Genomic DNA, 21,620 nt, shown 5'->3' on the forward strand with positions numbered 1-21,620 from the left:
TACTATTATTGTTGTTATTGTTAATCAAAAATATTTTAAGACCTTGGGGAACCTGGGTGGCTCAGTTGGTTAAGCATCTGACTTTGGATCAGGTCATGATCTCACAGTTTGTGAGTTCGAGCCCCGCATCGGGCTCTCTGCTGTCAGCATATAGCCCGCTTCAGATCCTCTGTCTCCTTCTCTCTCTGCCTCTCCCCTCCTCAAAAATAAACAAACATTAAAAAAAAAATTTTAAGACCTGGACGTGTGTTCTACACCTTACATGATATGAAAGGAGAAGTCAGGAACATAGAACAATATGGTTAAAGAAAAACCAGGTCCAAGTGGTACTGGTAGAATGTTGGACAACACAACCTAATCTCTGCGACCACCCAGACCTGGGATCCTAGATTCTTTATGTTTCCTGAAATACTGGCTAATTATAAGACCCTTGAGAAGGTTGTTGATGCAATTGAATTAATTTTATGCCTTCACATCAGGTCATCTTTAGTTCTCACCATGTTGTATTCATAGAACTCACATCATAGAAGGATCATTGGAAAGTAGGTCAATGGATTCCTCTAAGAGCAACACCATAATTAAATGATATGTTCCTGATTAAGCTTGAACTTAATTGTAGTTAAAATGGGCAAAGCAAATATGGAACAACTAGAAATTTAGTCCTGTTTCTAGGTAAAAAAAATAAAAATAAAAATAAAAATAAATCAAAGCTATGCCCATGTGATAACAGACCAAACAATACACAAGATGTCATGATGAGAAGCCAATCTCCTGCTCTTCCCCTCCCCATCCCAGGCCCCCATACCAGCGGCGACCTCCTAACAGGTTGATGTCAGGTTTCCTGTTGGGTACCACCTTAACTCTAGATCGGAGATTGCACACTGAAGGCCAGCAGGTCATATTTTGCCCAAAGATGCGCTGTGTAGAGCTCACAGAGTGTTTTTCCATTCCCCTCTAAACACTGGTTAACACTACAAAATTGGAAGATCTCATGTAAAACCTGATTTCCAGGCTTTCTTGAGAAATTGGAACCTCTGAATCTGCATCTCACAGCCTGAGCTGGATAACAGCTGCCCTCTTTATTCAGGGTGTGCGCTCTGAAATTCACTGTAGTCCCCACCAAATCAGCTGCACACCCATGTTACCTGCCTGGCCTTTTCGGGCAACCTAGGCTTTATCTCTCTGTTACTCAAAATAAAGTTTCCTATCAGCAGCTTGGGCTCCCCCACCCCACCACGGAGCTTCTTAGAAATGCAGAATTAGGGGCACCTGGGTGGCTCAGTCGGTTAAGCGGCTGACTTCAGCTCAGGTCACGATCTCGCGGTCCGTGAGTTCGAGCCCCGCGTCGGGCTCTGGGCTGATGGCTCAGAGCCTGGAGCCTGTTTCTGATTCTGTGTCTCCCTCTCTCTCTGCCCCTCTCCCGTTCATGCTCTGTCTCTCTCTGTCTCAAAAATAAAAATAAAAAAACGTTAAAAAAATTAAAAAAAAAAAAAAAAAAAAAAAGAAATGCAGAATTATGGGCCCCACCTCAGCCCTGCTGAATCAGAACTCACATTTTAACAAGACCCATGGGTGGTTTGTGTGCACATGGAAGCTTGAGAAGCTGGGATACAAATATACTTATATACTTATATCTGACCCATTTTCATGGTATATCACTTTGATACCATCTCTCTCATATGGCATGACAGATGAGGAAGTAGAATTGCAAGCTCTTCATTGATGCACATTTTCAACTTTACTAGATATCACTAAACTCTGCTTCAAAGTAGTTTTACAAAGTTTCACTGCCATCAGCAAAATATGAAGTTCCGTTTCCCCATATCTCCACTGACACTTGGCACTGTGGGTTTTTAAAAGTTTCAGCCCATCTGATGGGTGTTAAATGCTATCTTGTTGCTTTAATTTGCATTTCCTTGGTGGCTAATGAAGATGAGCATCTTTTCACATGCTTATTGTCTACTTAGCTTTCCAGTTCTGTGAATCACCTGTTTTTGTGTCTTTCCTCCACAGCTCCCCCCCCATCCCCTCCCCCCCCCCCCCCCCCCCCCGCTTGGAGTTGTTTTTCTTTCTCACTTATTTCTTTTATGCTTATTATATATTCTGGCTACTAACCCTTTCTTAGTTATATGCATTGCAGTTATCTCCTTCCAGTTTGTGAATTGTCTTTTTGTATTCCGATGCATTTTGTTGTATACTGGTTTTAAAATATAATTAATTAAAATGTATCAGAAATTTCTTTTTGGTTTGGGATTTTTGTGTTTGGTTTAAGAAGGCCTTCCTTACCTTGAGATCATAAATGTACCTTCCTTTACGTTCTACTAAAAGTTTCAAATTTTCTTTTTTTAAGTTTTTATTTATTTATTTTGAGAGAGACAGAGACAGAAAAAGTGGAGGAGGGACAGAGAGAGAGGAAGAGAGAGGATCACAAGCAGGCTTGAACTCACAAAGCCGAAGCCGTGAGATCATGACTTGAGCCAAAACCAAGAGTCAGACACTTAACTGACTGAGCCACCCCGGCGCCCCTCAAAGTTTTGCTTTTCATACGTAGTTCTTTAATCCATCTAAAGTTTGTTTTGCAACCTGATGGTTCCCAGAAGGGAGGTGGGTGGGAGGATGGGTGAAACAGATGAAGGGGATTAAGAGTACACTTATCATGATGAGCACTGGGTAATGGATAGAACTGTTGTATCACTATATTGTCCACTTGAAACTAATATAACACTGTTTACTGGAATAAAAATAAAATTTGTTGTGTATATTGTGCAAGTTATGATTATTTCTGCCTCTTTTATCATCCCACATTGGGATTATTATTATAACTGCACTGAATTTGTTGATTCATTTTGGGGGAAAATGACATCTTTATAATACTAAGCCTTTTCTTCCATAGACACAGGTATACTTTTCCATTTATTTAGGTCTTCCTTTATTTACTTTACTTGTTTTGTCATTTTCTCCATAAAGATCCTACATATCTTTTCTTCTTATAATTTCTAATTTATCATTGTTTTATTTCTAATTTTGGTATGTTGAGCTTATATCCAATCTCTCTTTTGTTTGTCTCTAGGTGTCTTAGATTGTCTATGTGGCCAATTATATATCTCCTAATAAGAGGGTATCAACCCTTCTAATTCATGTACTTTTTTTGTCTTTTTAAAAATATTTTATTTAAAATTTTTTTTATGTTTTATTATTTGTTTTTGAGAGAGAGCAAAAGCTGGGGAGGGGCAGAGAGAGGGGAACAGAGGATCTGAAGTGGGCTCTGCGCTGACAGGGTGATAGCAAGTGAGCCCAATGTGGGGCTCAAACTCACGAATTGTAAGATCATGACGTGAACCGAAGTTGGATACTCAACCAACTGAGCCACCCAGGTGCCTCTAAAAGATTTTGTTTTTAAGTACTTGCTACACCTAAGGGGTGGCTTGAACTTACAACCAACCCTGAGGTCAAGAGTCACGTGTTCCACTCACTGAGCCAGCCAGACACCGCTGCTTGTCTTAATTGTAGTCATCTGAACTTTCAACACCATGCGGAATAGAAGCAATCCTAGTGGGTATCCTTGTCTTATTTTTACTTTTTTTAAAAAAGATTTTATTTTTGGATGTGAGGGAGATCTGGCTGTGACATTTGTCACCCCATTGATCGCCAGGGTTGATTCGGCTGATCTGGCTGGCTAGGCGGGTGTCCAATTCCTCCCTCACCGCTCCATGTGTGTCCCTCCCGAAGCTGCACACTCAGTCGAAGGGGATGACCTTCCCCAATAGAGGAGGATCATTCTTCCGTCAAGGGTATAGGAGTAGCTGCGTTCCCCTGCTAGAACCTCCAAACAAGCTCTCAAGGTCCATCTGTAGGAGAACGTAGGGTAGTCAAGCTTCCAAGACTCCAGACACATCCAAATGAGGTGCTGCACGTGGCAGTCTGCCTTTATTTAAAAAAATTTTTTTTAATTAAAAAAATAAAAGATTTTATTTTTAAGTCATCTCTACACCCAACATGGGGCTTGAACTTACAACCCCCAAGATCAAGGGTCGTGTGCTGTAGGGATAGAACCAGCCAGGCGCCCCCTGTTTTTTATTTTAATGAGAAGACCTCTAAAGTTTCACCATTAAGTATGATATTTTCTTTCAGTTTTGCATTGATATCCTGTGTCAAGTTTAATAAAAGGTCATTTCTAGTTTGCTAAAAAAGGTGTTTTTTAAAAAAAATTATGAATAGGCATTGTATTTTATTAAATATTTTTTTCTGTATCTACTGAAATATTACATATTTCTCCTTTAACTGTTCATGTGGTGATTAAGCTGCCAGACTTTTTTAATGTTAAAATATCCTTACATTCTTGGAATGAACCCTACTTGCTCATGATTTTTTGTTACTAACTCTGCTGAAATAGACTTGCCAAAATTCTATTTTGGATTTTTGACATATTCAGGTGTTTGGTCTATAATTTTTCTTGCAGTGTTCTTTCTTGGTTTCAGTGCCAGGACTGTAACAAATTCATGAGATGAGTTTTGCAACCTTTCCATCTTATTTTTTTTAATTTTTTAATGTTTATTTTTATTTTTGAGAGAGAGAGAGACAGAGAGTGAGGCAGGGAGGGGCAGAGAGAGAAGGAGAGCAGAATCCCAACCAGGCTCTGCCCTGCCAGGGCAGAGCCCCACTTGGGGCTTGATCTCACGAATCTGTGAGATCATGACCTGAGCCAAAACCAAGAGCAGATGCTTAATTGATTGCGTCACCCCGGCACCCTGAAGAGCATGCAACTCTTGATCTTGGGGTTGTGAGTTTTGCCTCATATTGCAGATAGAGATTGTTTACATAAATAAATTATTTAAAAAAAAAGAAACACTAGATAATACAAATACCTGGTAAAGAAATAGCAGTATAAGCTTATGGATTACATATAGAAATGTGTAGGTAAATATTAGAAGAGCCCAGTTAAAAGTATTGAGAGGGTTTGTCCCTGAGAACAGTGACTGGAGGATGAGCAAGGGAAAGAGATTTCCACTTTTCATTTTACATCTTTGAGTATTTATTTATTTATTTATTTATTTCACTGAGTTAGAGATCACTTTATTCATTCTTTTCAGTCTAAGATATGAGAAAAGAAAAAGCCCGTTTTACAGCAGAGAAAACTGAGGTGAAGAAACATTGCTCAACTTCCCCAAGGACATAGTAACGCTGGCCATGCTGGAAGGGAATGTGTGCTTTCAATGGAGTACTATTTTTTTTTTTTTTTAGATTTCTTTGTTTATATCAGTACAGACTCAGGGATTCCTATTTTACCCCTGGATTCTAATTGCTTACCTTATCTCTTATCATTTATTTTTATTTGTTTATTTTTTATTTTAGAGAGAGAGAGTAATGAGCAAGGGAGAGAGGCGTGAGAGGGGGAGAGAGAGAGAGAATCTTAAGCAGGCTCCACACTCAACATAGAACCAAACATGGGGCTTGATTGCATGGCCCTGGGATCATGACCTGAGCTGACATCAAGAGTCAGACGCTCAGGTGACTGAGCCACCCAGGTGGCTCACTAATTTTAGATTTACATGGAGTTGTAAGAAATAATACAGAAAGATCTCTTGCACCCTTTACCCAATTCCCCCCAATGGTAACATCTTGCAAAACTGTAGCACACTATCACAGCAAAGATATTAACATTGATACCTTAAACATCAGAACATTTCTGTTAGCCTCATGTTGCCATTTAATAGCTATACTCACTTCCTTCTTGCATCTAACCTACTCTTCTGGCAACCACTAATCTGTTCTCCTGTTCTACAGTTTTGATCATTTCAAGAATGTTATAGAGGGGCGCCTGGGTGGTTCAGTCGATTAAGGGTCTGACTTCAGCTCAGGTCAATGTCTCATGGTTCGTGGGTTCGAATTCTGCTTCTGGCTCTGTGCTGATAGCTCAGAGCCTGGAGCCTGCTTCAGATTCTGTCTCTCCCTCTGTCTCTCTGCCCCTCCCCCCCCCCACACTCTGTCTCTGTCTCTCTCTTTCAAAAATAAACATTTAAAAAAAGAATGTTATAGAAGTGAAATCATACAGTATATAACCTTTGGGATTAGCTCTCGTCATTCAGTGTAAGTCTTCTAGAGATTCCCCTGGGTTTTCGTATGTGTTGATTGTTCCTTGTTATTTCCGAGTAGAGTTCGATGATGTGCATTTACCACAAACTGTTTAAAAATTCCCCAGTTGAAGGGCAAATGTGTTGTTTCTAGTTCTGGCTTATTTATTATAAGCTGCCCTAAACATTCATCGACACATTTTTGTATGAACATAAGTCTTTATCTGGAATAAATGCTCAAGAGTGCAACCACTAGGTCATGTGGTAGTTACATATTTGGTTTTATTAAAAAAAAAGTGCCAAACTGTTTTCCAGAGTGGTTTTACCACTTGACATTCCCACCAGAAACGTATGAGTGATTCAGTGTTTCTACTTCCTCACCAGCATTTGATGTTGGCATTATTTTTCTTATTTTAACTATTCTGATAGGGGCGTAGTGGTATTGTGTTCTGATTTTAATTTGCATTTCTTTAATGGCTAATGATGTTAAACATCTTTTCATGTGCTGGTCTATCATCTGTATATCCTCTTTGGTGACGTGTCCATGACTTTTGCCCATTTTTGAATGGAATTGTTTGTTTCTTAGGGTTCAGTGTTGAGAGTTCTTTATATATCCTAGATACTAGGTCCTTGTCAGATAGGTGCTTTGTGTATATTTTCTCCTACCTGTAACTACTTTTTCATCCTCTTCACAGGGCCTTGTGCAAAGCAAAAGTTTTGTTTTGATGATGCCCAATTTAACAATGTTTCTTTCTATGGATCATGCTTTTGGTGTCAAGTCCAAGAACTCTTTGCCTAGCCCTAGACCGCAAAGGTGTTTTCCTATTTTTTCCCTAAGTTTATATTCTAAATTTAAGTCTGTGATCCTTCCCCCTCCCCGCCCCCCCCCCCCCGCATTTTTCTTTGCAATCCTTTTTGAGTTAACTTTTGTATAAGGTGTGAGACTTAGTTAAGGTTCATTTTTCTTTTTCTGTTTTTGGATGTCCAGTTGCTCCAGCATCATTTATTTTTATTTTAAGTTTATGTATTTATGCATTTATTTATTTTAAATTGTATTAAACGCTTATTTATTTTTGAAAGACAGAGAGAGACAGAGCATGAGCAGGGGAGGGACAGAGAGAGAGAGGGAGACACAGAACTCAAGGCAGGCTCCAGGCTCCAAGCTGTCAGCACAGAATCTGACGTGGGGCTCAAACTCATGAACCTTGAGATCATGACCTGAGCTGAAGTCAGACGCCTAACCAACTGAGCCACCCAGGTGCCCCAAGAGTTTATTTATTTTGAGAGAGAGAAGGAATGAGCAAGGGAGGGACAGAGAGAGAGAGGGAGACAGAAAATCCTAAGCAGGCTCTGTGTTGTCAGTGCAGAGCCCGGCATGGGGCTCAATCTCGCAAACTGTGAGATCATGACTTAAGGGGAAATCAAGAGTCGGATGCTTAATCGACTGAACCACCCAGGCGCCACTCTAGCACCACTTATTGAAAAGGCCATCTTTCCTCCATTGAATTGGTTTTGCACCATTGTCAAAAACCAATTGGGCATATTTTTGGTTCCTCTGTTCTGTTCCATTGATGTATGTACCTATCCTTCTGCAAATGCCATATAGTCTTTATTACTGTAGTCTGGAGGCTAAATAATGGCCCTTTACAGATGTCCATATCCTAACCTGTACTATGTTACCTTGCATGGTAAAAGGACTTTGTAGGTGTGATTAAATTAAGGATCTTGAGGGGCACCTGGATGACTCAGTCAGTTAAGCATCCAACTTCAGTTCAGGTCATGATCCCATAGTCTGTGAGTTTGCACCCCACGTGGGGGCTCTGTGCTGACAGCTCAGAGCATGGAGCTTGCTTCGGATTCTGTGTCTCCCTCTCTCTCTCTGTCTCTCCCCCGTTTATTCTGTGTGTGTGTGTGTGTGTGTGTGTGTCTGTCTGTCTCTCACAAATAAATAAATAAACATTAAAAAATTAAAAAAATAAGGATATTGAGATGGGGAGATTATCCTGGATTATCCAGGTAGGCCCAACATAATTACAAAGGAGGCAGGAGAGTCACAATCAGAGTGAGGAGATTTGATGATAGAGGCAGAGATGAGAGTAAATGCTATTGGGAGGAAGAAGTCACAAGCCAATGAATATAGGTGGCCTCTGGAAGCTGAAAAGGCAAGACAATGGATTCTTTCCGAAGAGCCCCCTAAAGGAACACAGCCTTGCTGACGCCTTGACTTTAGCCCCATGAGTTGATTTATTACTTCTGACTTTGAGAACTATAAAATAATAAATTCATGGGGTGCCTGGCTGGCTCAGTTGGTGAAGTGTGCAACTCTTGATCTCGGGATTGTAAGTTCAAGCCCCACCATGGGTGTAGTAATTACTTAAAAATAAAATCTTTTGGGGTGCCTGGGTGGCTCAGTCAGTTGGGCATCTGACTCTTGATTTTGACTCAGGTCATGTTCCTGGAATCATGGGGTTGAGCCCTGAGTTGGGCTCCATGCTCAGTGTGGAGCCTGCTTGAGATTCTCTCTCTCTCTCTCTCTCTCTCTCTCTCTCTCTCTCTCTCTCCCCCTCTGCACCTCTCCCCTACTCGCACAGCACCCTCTCTCTCTAAAAAATAATTAATTAATTAATTATTAATTAAAATTATGTTAAAAATAAAATAAAGCTTAATGCTTTTTTAAAAAATAAAAAATAAAATCTTTTAATAATAACAATAATAATACATTTGCATTGTTTAAAACCACTAAAGTATGGTAATTTGTTTCAGTAGCAGTGGGACACTAATACAACAATAAATCTTAAAATTTTAATAGACTGATTCTTCCCATTTTATTCTTGGCTTTCAAAATTGTTTCACCTATTCTAGTTCCTTTGATTTTCCATATAAATTTTAGGTTAAGTTTTCGATTAATCTTGTCTATATCTAAAAACCAATCTCCCTGGGATTTTGATAAGCATTTCATTAAACCTGTATATCAATTTGGGGAGAAGTGGTATCATTACAATTTTGAAACTTCCAACCTAGGAATACAGTATGTCTCTCCATTTATTTAGATTAAAAAAATTTTCCTTTATTAGCATTGTGTATAGTTTTTGGCATATGTGTCCTGTATGTATTTTGTCAGATTCACACTTAAATTTTCTTTTCTTTGTGAGCAATTATAATTGGTATTGTACTTTTAATTTTTTTGTCCATGTGTTCATTGCTAGTATATAGAAATACAACTGAATTTTGGATGTTCCTCTTGTATACTGTGACTTTGCGGAATTCATTTATCACTTCTAGAATTTTTTTTGTAGATTCCTTGGCGTTTTCTACATAGATGTTCATTCCATCTACATATATTAGCAGCTGGATTTCTTCGTTTCTAATATCTAGGAGTATATGTTTTTTGAAGGATTGGTCATTTCATCTAAGTTGCCAAATTTATGTGTGTAGACTTGTTTGTAGTATTCCCTTCTTATCCCTTAATGTCTGCAAGGTGTGTGGTGATATCCTGTTTCATTCCTGATATTGGTCATTTTTGTATTTTCTCGTTTTGCTTTGTCAGTCTTCCTAGAAGTTTGTCAATTTCATTGATCTTTTCGAAGAACCAGCTCTTTGTTTCATTGATTTTCTTGATTGTTTTCCTGTTTTTAATCCCACTGATTTTTGCTCTTACCTTTATAGTTTCCTTCTTTCTCGTTGCTTAGTGTTTATGTTACTTTTATTTTTCTAGATTCTTTTTTAAAAAATTTTTAATGTTTGTTTATTCTTGAGAGAGAGACAGAGCATGAGCATGAGCATGAGCAGGGGAGGGGCAGAGCAAGAGAAGGAGACACAGAACTGGAAGCAGGCTCCAGGCCCTGAGGTGTAAGCACAGAGCCTGACTCGGGGCTTGAACTCATGAACTGTGAGATCGTGTCCCAAGCTGAAGTTGGATGCTTAACTGACTGAGCCACTCAGGCGCTTGATTTATTTTTCTAGATTCTTAAGGTGGGAGCTCAGATTATTGATTTGAGACTTTGCTTCTTTTAAAATGTGAGCATTTAGTGCTATAAATAACTGTCTCAGGACTGCTTAGCCTATGTTCTATAGATTTTGATATATTGTATTTTCATTTTCATTCAGTTTCATGTATTTTAAAATTTCCTTTGAGACTTCCTCTTTGACCAATAAATTGTTTAGATGTGTGTTTTGTTTCCAAGTGCTTGAACATTTTCCATTATTGATTTCTATTTTGTTTCACTGTGATTAGAGAACCCTTTCTGTACGATTTCAATTTTTTAAAAGTATAGTTGACATACAACATCATACTAGTTTCGGGTGTACCACATAGTGATTTGACAATTCTATATATTACAAAATGCTTACCACCACAAATGTAGTTACCATCTGTCACCATACAAAGTTATTACAATATTATTAACTGTATTTCATATGCTGTAGTTTTAGATTTGTTGATGCTTGTTTTATGGCTCAGGATATGTGTGTGTGTGTGTGTGTGTGTGTGTGTGTGTGTGTGTGTATCTTGTTATGTGTTCTGTGGGTGCTTGAAAAAGAATGTGTATTCTGCTGTTGTTGTGTGCAGTGTTCTATAAATGTCAACTCAATCCTGATGGTCAATGGTGTTGAATTTTTCTATATGCTTGCTGATTTTCTGGCTAGTTGTTCTATCAATTGTTGAGGTACAGGTGTGGAAGTCTCAAACTGTAATTATGCCTTTGTTTATTTCTCCTTTAAGTTCTTTCAGTTTCTCCTTCACATATTCTGGAGCTATCTTTAGTGCATGAACATTTACGATTGTTATTCTTCTTGGTGTCTGACCCTATTATCATTATATAATATCCCTCTATATCTCTGATCATTTTTTTTTGCTCCAAAGTCTACTTTACCTGGGGTACCTGGCTAGTTAAGTCAGTAAAGCATGCAACTCTTGGGGTTGTAAGTTCGAGCCCCACATTGGGTATAGAGATTACTTAAAAATGAAATCTTTAGGGGGCACCTGAGTGGCACGGTCCGTAAAATGTCTGACTGGCTCAGGTCATGATCTCATGGTTTGTGAATTTGAGCCCCACATTGGGCTCTGTGCTGGCAGTGCAGAGCCTGCTTGGGATTCTCTCTCTCTTCTTCTTTCTCTCTCTCCCCCTCCCCAACTCTCTCTCTCTCTCTCTTTCTGTGCCTCAAAATAAATAAACTTAAAAATAAAATCTTTAAATAAAAAATAAAGTCTACTTCATCTGATATTAATATAGTAATCCTTACTTTCTGTTGATTAATGTTTGCATACTATAATTTTTCCATCCTTTTACTTTCAATCTGCCCATATCATAATATTTGAGTTATGTTTCTTTTAGGTAGCATATTTCCATATTTTTCACTCATTCTGCCAATCTATGTCTTAATTGGTGTATTCAGACTCTACATTTAATTGTTGATGCATTAGGGCTTAAATATGCCATTTTATGTTGTTTGTTTTTTGTTTTTCTTCTTTGTTTTTCAACTTTCTGTTTTCTTTTCCTGTCTTCTTGTGGGTTACTTGGACATTTATTAGAATTCCATGTTGATTATCTGTAGTGTTTTGTGGTGTATATCTTTGTATATACATTTTAGCAGGCATCTTAAGTCTTACATTACATATACATAACGTATCATGGGCTACTAGGGTTATTACTTGACCAGTCTGAGGGTAGCATAGAAACTTTACTCCTTTTATGTCTCTTTATCTTCCCCCATTTATAATTGTCTTAAAGACTTCCTCTGTATACCTTTAGAATTACAACAGACAATGTGATAATTTGTTTTAACTATTAAGTATAATTCAGAAAACTCAAGAGGAGAAATAAAGCCTATTGTATTTAGCCATATTATTTGTGTGTACTGTGTTCTTCCTTTCTGATATTCCAAAATTCCTTCTATCATTACATTTCTGTTTAGAGAACATTCATTACTCATTTTTTTAAAGATTTTAATTTTGGGGCACCTGGGTGGCTCAGTTGGTTAAGGGTCCAACTCTTGATTTTGGCTCAGGTCATGATCTCTTGGTTGTGAGACCAAGCCCCACGTGGGCTCTGCTCTGGGCATGGAGCCTACTTGAGATTTTTCTCTCTCCTTCTCCTTCTGGCCCTCCCCCATGCCCTCTCTCTCTTTCTCTCTCTCTCTCTAAAAAAAGGTTTTATCGTTTAAGCCATCTCTACACCCAATGTGGGGCTTGAATTTACAACCCCAAGATCAAGAGTCGCATGCTCCACCGACTGAGCCAGCCAGGTGCCCCCCGTTAGACATTCTGTAGGGCAGGTCTGCTAGCAACAAATTCTCTTAGTTTTCCCACATGAGAAAATGTCTTGATTCTCCTTCATTCCCCAAAGATTTTTTTTGCTGGATATAGGATTCTGGGTTGACAATTCTTTTTTTCAAAACATGTAAAACATCGTGCTACTTCCTTCTGGCCCCCATGGTTTCTGATGAGAAATAAGCTGTTATTCAAATTGTTTTTTTCCCCAAAGGCAAGGTTTTGTTTTTCTTCAGCTGCTTTCAAGATGTCCTTTCTTTTTGTTATTCATTAATTTAACAATGATGTGTCTTTGTGTGGGCTTCATTTCAGTTTGTTTTGTTTGGAGTCTGAATATGATTCTTGAATCTGATTTGTAGGTTTGGGTCTCTGGCCAAATTTGGGACACTTTCAGGTTTTTTGGAGTACTTTTTTAGTTTTTCCCACTTTTTTTTCTTTCTGTGGCTCTGATGACATGGATGTTATAGGTATACAGGTATTTAAACACCTGTTTTTTTTCTTCTCAGTTTATTTTCTGTCTGTTGTCCAGATTGGATAATTTCTGTTGTCCTATCTTCCAGTTCATGGATTCTTTTCTCTGTTCTTGCCATTCTGCTGTTGAACCCATCCACTGAGGTTTTTTTTAAGTTTATTTATTTATTTTTGAGAAAGAGAGAGAGACAGCACAAGCAGAGAAGAGGCAGAGGGAGAGGAATAGAGAGAATTCCACACAGGCTCCGTGCTGTCCGTGTGAAGCCTGACGTAGGGCTCGATCTCACAAACCATGATATCATGACCTGAGATGAAAAGTCAAGAGTCAGACACTCAACCAACTGAGCCACCCAGGTGCCCCTTAATCTTGATTATTGTATGTTAAGTTCTAAAATTTCTGTTTGTTTATTTAATTCTTTATGTCTCATTTTTTTTCTGAGATTTTCTCTTTCTTCATTTGTTTCAAATATGTTTGTAATTGCTTGCTGAAGCTGTATGTCATAGGTGCTCTCAAATCTTTGTCAGGTATTTCTAATATCTTTTTAAAAAATTGTTAATGGTTATTTTTATTTTGAGAGAGAGACAGAATGCGAGCGGGGGGAGGGGCAGAGAGAGGGGGAGACACAGAATGAGAAGCAGGCTCCAGTCTCTGAGCTGTCAGCACAGAGCCTGGCACGGGGCTTGAACTCACAATCTGTGAGATCATGACCTGAGACAAATTCAGACTCTTAACCAACTGAGCCATCCAGGCACCTCTCTAACATCTTTTTAATCTCAGTGTTGCAATTATTGATCGTCTTTTCTCATTCAGTTTGAGATCATCCTGGCTGTGTTTTGTTTTGTTTTGTTTTGTTTTGTTTTGTTTTGAGTAGGCTTCGTGCCCAGCGCAAAGCCCAATGCAGGACTTGAACTCATGACCCTGAGATCAAGACCTGAGCTGAAATCAAGCAACGGACACTCAGCTGACTGAGCCACCCAGATGCCCCATCTGGTACGTGATATGATAAGTGATTTTCAGTCAAAGTCTGGGCATTTTCATATTATTTTATGAGACGCTATACTTCGTTAAAGATTTTTTTTAAGTTTATTTAAGCAATCTCTACACCCAACGTGGGGCTCAAACTCACAACCCTGAGATCAAGAGCCGCATGCTCTACCAACTGAGCCAGCCAGGTGCCTGTACACGTTCATTAAACCTTCTGTTTTTGCCGGCTTTCTCTGACCTGTGTAGTGGAGCAAGTGGTATGGCTCCTTCATTACTTTCAGGTGGCAGTAGATGTCCAGGTTCTCCATTTGACTTCTGTTTACACCTAAGCTGGGAGCTCCTTGTTACTGCCACATGAGGGTGGAAGCTCTGGGTCCCCACACTAGTCTCCACTGACATAATGGGGAATGGAGGAGGGACCATCGCTGGCCAGCTATGATGAAAGTCTGGACTTCCTACTTGGCCTTCTCTGACACCACCTAGTTTGCGATGTTGAGGCCTCATTACAGCCTGGTAAGTCTAGGTCTACTAGTCAACCTCTGTTGGCATGACTGGGGACGAGGGTCACGTTTTTTTCCCATGGTGTTTGGCTGGAATAGAGTGGTATTGTCTACAAGTTTTCTGACTTTCAGGCTGCCCCTTGCCTGGTCTTTTGGCTAAAGAGAGCAGAGTTAACTGCTTGGACATTTGTTTCTGTACTGGTTGCTGTTTATGGGTTGTCAACTTCTTTAGCTCCAAGGCTGGAATATATGAAGCAAAAGAAATATCCAGGAATATCACCATTGTGTCATCCCTTGGGGCCTGAAGATCCTAGCTGGTGTCTTTTCTTCTCTGGACCTTTCATTGTCTTTTGGTGTTTGTCTGATATATAATATCTAGGGTGTTTATTTGTATTGAGCAGGAGAAATTGGGAGAAGTATGTCTATTCCATCTTCCAAGAAACAGAAGTCTCCTATTTTATTTTGGTTACCACGTGTATGCGTTTTTAAAAAATGTTGGCTCCTTTATTTATTTTTTAAGTTTATTTATTTATTTTGAGAGAGAGAGGGAGATAGCAAGTAAGGAGGGGAAGGGCAGGGAGAGAGGGAGAGAGAGAGAAATCCCAAGAAGGCTCCTCACTGCCAGTGCAGAGCCCAATGGGGGGCTCGAATTCATGAACTGTGAGATCACGACCTGAGCTGAAACCAAGAATAGGACACATAACTGACTGAGCCATCCAGGTGCCCCTCTGCTTATTTTTTGAAAGATTTTATTTTTGAGTAATTTATACACCCAACACAAGGCTTGAACTCACAACCTCAAGAGCAAGAGTCACATGCTTGATTGACTGAGCCAGGCCAGTACCCCAGTCTGTGCTTATTTTGATATCTATCTATCTATCTATCTATCTATCATCTATTTATCTATCTATCTATCATCTATCATCATCATCATCATCATCATCATGTATCTACATCTCTAAAGAAAGCCATCTAATGAAGCTACAGCTAGAGTTTTTTTTCCCTGCCCTTTAGGAAGTAGAGATATAAGCCATCATTGCAGTTACTTTAAAGGTGTGCTCAAATCATTAAAAGCAGGTGCTCAATACATCTTTGTTGATGTTAATGGTGTTCCTATCATTAAACTTATTTTTTAAGTGCAATCTGAGTAATAGACCTCCTTTATAGTCTCTCATAAGTTGTGGTTGGAGAAAGAATAACCTAGATAGGGTTGCCAAATGGTGTCTGCAAGAATACTGAATACAGTGAATAAGCCTTGGAGGCCCTAATTTTGAAATAACATAATGTATAATGTGCAACCATAAGAATTTCTACCTTGTATTAGATTTCACTGTTGGTATATATAAAAGTTCTGCTGTAACATAATGATACAATTTATTTAACTGGAAAAAAAAGATAGTCCTATATCTGGTATTTTGTACCAGTCAACAAGCTCAAAGGGAAGACTGTCAAAACCAGAACCTGGCAACCTCAGAACCTTATGAGGGAGAGTCAGACCCACTGGAGCAGGGCAGGTAATTGGGAAGTTTCCAAGAAGTTAAATTCAATAAGCATTTATCATGCAATGAGGGGACATCTGGACCAGTGTAAAACACTGGCCAAGTCTAACAACAGGCACTAGGTAAACAGGTCATTGACATCAGAGGGATCTCACTCGGAGGGACAGTAGGTGTGTCCCCAGGTAGCCTCGAAGAGCTCACTGATAGAAGCATTTGGCGATAATCAAAACACTGGAATGAATATGAATATCAGGAAACAGAGGAGATTGAAGTTCAACCAGAGATAACACAGAGACAGAGATGACAGGAGCACAGGTCTAGAGGTGTTAGGATTCTGAGATGACTAAATCAGGTATGCAGAAATAAGGGAACAAGATGAAGCCCAAGTTAAAAGAAACAGGGTGATGGGGCACTTGGGTGTCTCAATCGGACAAGGGATCAACTCTTGATTTTGGCTCAGGTCATGATCCCAGGGTTGTGGGATCAAGCCCCACATCAGGCTCTGTGCTGAGTGTGGAGCCTGCTTAAGATTCTCTCTCTCCTTCTCCCTCCCCTCTGCCCCCCAAATTGTGCTCACTCTCTTAAATAAATAAATAAATAAATAAATAAATAAATGCAAATTTAAAAAAAAATTAAAAGAAACAAGGCGAGAGTTTAGTTATCAGAATCTGAGTTCAGGGAAGTTAGACGTTTCCTTCTACTTGAGCCACATTATGTAAACCTTATATACCAACCCACTCAAACCTGTGCTGCGTTTGGGAGGCCTCTGCGCTCACTCTGTCTTGAGGATTTCTTTTCATGTTTGACTCAGTTTACTCAGCTATCCTTTCCTTCTTAGTTTGTTATTGTTTGCATTTATTTTGTTTTGTTTTGCCTTCAGTTTGATTCCAGACTTAAGTGCTCGTACTATATTGAACTAACTAGAATGTTGCCTCTGTAGCTATACACACTGCCCTGCCTTTGGTTCATGGCAACTTCCAGGATGCCAGGAATGCCTGGCTGTGCTCTCTGGCTTTTCATATCACACGAGGGGGCTGTGTTTGCAGTTGGAGTCTAAGTAAGCCAGTCAGGCAGGTCATCTCACTTGCCTCCTATCTTTTAAAAATTTTTTTTTAATGTTTATTTATTTTTGAGAGAGAGAGAGAGAGAGAGAGAGAGAGAGAGAGTGCAAGTGGTGAGGAAGGGCAGAGGGAGAGGGAGACACAGAATCCGAAGCAGCTTCAGGCTCTGAGCTCTCAGCACAGGGCCCAACGTGGAGCTCAAACTCATGAACTGTGAGATTATGACTTGAGCTGAAGACACTTAACTGACTGAGCCACCCAGGCGCCCCCCTGCCTCCTACTATCTTTAAAGCTCAATACAAAATGAAGGGGCACCTGGGTGGCTCAGTCAGTTAAGCCTCCGACTTCAGCTCAGGTCATGATCTCACGGTTTGTGGGTTCGAGCCCCGAGTCAGGCTCTCTGTTGTCAGCACAGAGCCTGCTTTGGATCCTCTCCCTCTCTCCCTGCCCCTCCCATGCTTACACGTACTCTCTCTCTCTCAAAGATAAATTAACATTAAAAAAATAAATAAAATGTAAACTTAAATAAATACTACTTGGAAGTAATGATTGTTGTTAAATCACTCTTGCACATTTTTAAAATGTGTATTTATTTCTTTTTGAGAAAGAGAGAGAGAGCGCGCATGAGCTGAGCAGTAGAGAGGCAGAGAAAGAGGGAGAGCGAGAATCCCAAGCAGGATCCGCACCATCAGCGCAGAGCCTACTGCAGGGTTTGATCCCACAGAATGAGATCATGACTCGAACCAAAACCAAGAGCTGGACACTTAACTGACTGAGCCACCCAGGTTCCCCTTGCACATTTTTGACAGGACTCTACACTGAATAGAAAAGCTGTATACAACAATAATCAGGTTATTAATGCAGTGTTGTAAGAACATTTCTCATACTCTCTCTCTCAAATTAAAAAAAAAAAAAAGACCATTTCTCATGGAATGCCCAAGATAGACGTAAGATTGCATATAGGCTCTTGTCTTGGAATATCCAGACACTGGTGGGAAATGCTTAATGAATGGAGGAAGGACAGCAAAAACGGAGGGCTGCTTGTTTACAAAGAGCACCAAGTGAACAGCATCTTGGTCTAAGCATGGGTGAAAGGTAAATCATTAAAGCCTATGCTTTCAGAATCAGCTTCCTTTCCAAGCTCTTTCTGCACCAAAGGGCTAGAATCTTCCTGCCAAAAACGATGGAGACCCAAACAGCAACTCTCACCTGTAGGGCCTTGTTGTATCGTTCTTGCCTTAATAGGAATGGTATTAATTTACACATCTCAGACAAACTTGATCCACATCAAGCCCTCATTCATCCCTTGTATCTGTTTCCAGGACTTCTTGCCTCGGTTCTAGTATTTGACACCCAAACATTTAATTTGGTTTCTATCACTTGTAGCATACCTTTGCCTGAGTTCCAAGTCCATTCTGGCCAGTGGTGTTCCAGAACTGCTCTCTATTCTAACTGTATACTTTCCTAAACCTTCACTCTTCTCTGAGTATCTCATTTTGGCCACCATCTGGCTCTGCAGACCTATGGTATCTTGACCTGGCTTTAGACATTCAATTTTGCCATAACCATCTACTCTTGGGATCTTCACCAGATATGACCTGTTTGTGTGTCTATCTTTCTTGAACACCTAGAATTGGCTTATGGTTTCCAGTCCAAGAAATTTGTCTTGGTCTTTGATATTGTCAGCTTCCATGTTCTTAGTCTCAGTACAGGACCAACCAGGCTTTGGTTGTACAGTAAGCAAATGGCATGTGCTCCTCTGTTCTTTCAGCATTCGTACTGATGACCTTGCCTCCTATTTCAGGAACTCCCACTTCATTCACCCTTCCTGTGTCTGTACTCTTTGGTTATCTCATGTTTCCAATTTTTCTAGATCCCTCCTCTCCCACAAATATTATCTAGTGTTCTGTCCTAATTTCTCACTTATGTATTTTTCATAAGCGAATTCATGTTAATAGTTATCTGACCATCCCTTTCCCCCCTGAAAATCTGTATGCACTTTACATAGTGATCTTATCTAGAAAATAGTTTTACCTGAAAGAGGCACTCTAGTTGGGTAGGGGGATTGTTAAGTAAGAAAATAGGCCATTACGGAGGGGCTTCTGGTGTCTGAGACCCTGGGGCTCCCCATTCGATCACATCAGCTTATGTATGTGTTAAATTAATTATTTGTATTTTTAAATGTGGTAAAAGAACCCATGACAAAATTTACTGACTTAACTGTTTTTAAGTGTATGGTTTAATAGTGCTAAGTATATGGGGTGCCTGGGTGGCTCAGTTGGTTGAGCATCTGACTTTGGCTCAGGTCATGATCTCGCTGTCTGTGAGTTCAAGCCCTGCATCGGGCTCTGTGCTGACAGCTCAGAACCTGGAACCTGCTTCAGATCCTGTCTCTCCCTCTCTCTCTTCTCCTCCCCTGCTCACGCTCTCTCTCTCTTTCTCTCTCTCTCAAAAATAAATAAACATTAAAAAAATTTTAAAAAATAGTGGTAAGTATATTCACATCATTATACAATGGATCTCCACAACTTTTTCATCTTGCAAAACTGCAACTATAGAGTCATTAAATAGCAACTCCCTTTTTCCTGCCTCCCTCCAGCCCCTGGCAACCACCATTAGTAACGTATCTACTGTTTTAAAAGAACCTTTTATTTTTTTAAGTTTATTTATTTATTTTGAGAGAAAGAGAGCTTGGGAGGAAGCTCAGACAGAGGAAGAGAGAGAGAATCCCAGGTGGGCTCCCCACTGTCAGTGCTGAGCCTGAATGCGGGGCTCAAACCCACAAATCGTGAGATCATGACCTGAGCCAAAACCAAGAGTTGGATGCTTAACTGACTGAACCACTGAAGCGTCCTGAGTAATGTATCTACTTTTGGATGGGGTTGGCCTCTGCTTATATAACAGGCTCAATCTGGATTTATTTTATTTTTTAATTGATTTATTTTGAGAGAGTGAGTGAGCACCAGTGGGGGAAGAGCAGAGAGAGAGAATCCCAAGTGCCAACAGCATGGAGCCTGATGCAGGGCTCAGTCCCACGACCCTGAGATCATGATCTGAGCAGAAATCAAGAGTCAGATGCATAACCAACTGAGCCACCCAGGCACCCCTCAATCTGGATATTAAAGGAAAGCTACACCCTGTTTTTCTTTTTAACCCAAAATGATAGATGAGAGTTATGGTAGAGCCAGGGATCAACTCTACCAATTCTACTCCAACAGGCAGGAATGACCCAAGTAACCCTCCCATTTGCCCCATTTGAAAATGCCCGGTTTTGAAATTTGATGAGCTTTAGAAGCAAAAACAAATGATGTGGAAGTCCACTTTTTTTAAATGTTCCCTTGAATCTTGAAAGCACTATGATTTTTTTCTCTAAATTGTTACAACTCAGCTAATTATCAACCCTAGGTCTTTCCTCCTCCCTTTATGCCCTTCATATTTTCAGAATATAAATGCAACAAGAGAGGTTTTAAGGTGTTAAATGCATTTCAATGATATAAAAAGATACCGTTAACTCCATTCAGGCATCGGTATAAACTAAGATAGCCTTTTATAGGTATTTTACTGTTGAAATAAAATGAGAAGATAAATATCCCTGAATTAATACAGCAGTGCCTTTCATATTAAGGAAAGAAGAGAATCCCAAGCAAATTGAGGGAAAGTTTGCCTGTCTATAGGCACTTCTGTCTATAGGGTTTGACTTCTTTTCATTTATTTATTTTCATTTATTTTTTAAAAATATTTATTTATTTTTGAGAGCGAGACAGAGTGCAAGCAGGGAGGGGCAAAGAGAGGGAGACACAGAATCCGAAGCAGGTTCCAGGCTCTGAGCTGTCAGCACAGAGCCCGACGTGGGGCTCAAACCCACGAACCGTGAGATCACGACCTGAGCCAAAGTCAGATGCTTAACCAACTGAGCCACCCAGGCACCCCTGTAGGGTTTGACTTCTGAGCCATTAATCCAGTGACAGAAGCTCTGAATCACTTGCGCATATTACAGTCCCAGAGGAACATGAGCAAATCCCTACAGCCAGGAAAAGGCTTTGAGATGAGAATGGTACAAAGGTTTCACTCGGTCATAAACAGACCTTTGTCAGATGCGTTAGTTTTGTCTTGTATTATCTTAAATTATATGGTTATGATTTGTCTACCATTCCAAGAAGATTTCTAATAGTAAACTCTCTCACACGTGAATACCACCTATGTTCATTTTCTACTGGCCTACATGTTCTCCAAGAGGTTCATTTTGACTCATTTTTCCAAAGCAAAATCACACATGCCCTCCAATGCTTATTGTGGATTCACCCTGGGGTATTCAGAAACATGAGGACTGCTTCCCATGGCCTACACTTTGGTACATGGGTGGCATCAGGGCAAGGGTCATTCAACAGAATGGGATTCCAGAAGGTGAGGAATCAGATATTAAAGTTCAATGCAGAGAATGGGTTAGAAGTCCAAGATGTTAAGCAAAGTGTGAGGGACCCCACAGTTGTTGTTTTTGTTGTTGTTTTTAAGTAAGCTCTATGTCCAGTGTGGGGCTTGAACTCACAACCCCAAGATCAAGAGTCAAGTGCTCTAACGAGTGAGCCAGCCAGGTACACTGTGACCCTGCAGTTCTTAAAGGAGAAGATTTAAGAAGGGCCCCCAATCCAGAAAGACATGGAATTTGAAGAGCAGTGGCCATGGGTACCTCACAGCTTTCTTATGCCTCAGTTTTATTATCTATAAAATAAAGGAATTAGATTAGTCAGTGTTACGGTTTGTATTG

General features: G+C 39.9%; 1 non-coding gene across 1 annotated transcript; it reads right to left on the reverse strand.

Moving 5' to 3' along the window:
- Positions 1-20,695: 20,695 nt before the first annotated feature.
- TRNAQ-UUG (transfer RNA glutamine (anticodon UUG)) lies at positions 20,696-20,780 on the reverse strand. Its single transcript has one exon. It is a non-coding gene; the product is annotated as a tRNA-Gln (tRNA).
- Between the last annotated feature and the right edge of the window lie 840 nt (positions 20,781-21,620).

This window comes from Panthera onca, chromosome X (genome assembly GCF_046562875.1).
Source record: "Panthera onca isolate mPanOnc1 chromosome X, mPanOnc1 haplotype 2, whole genome shotgun sequence".
NCBI classification, from domain to species: Eukaryota; Metazoa; Chordata; class Mammalia; order Carnivora; family Felidae; genus Panthera; species Panthera onca.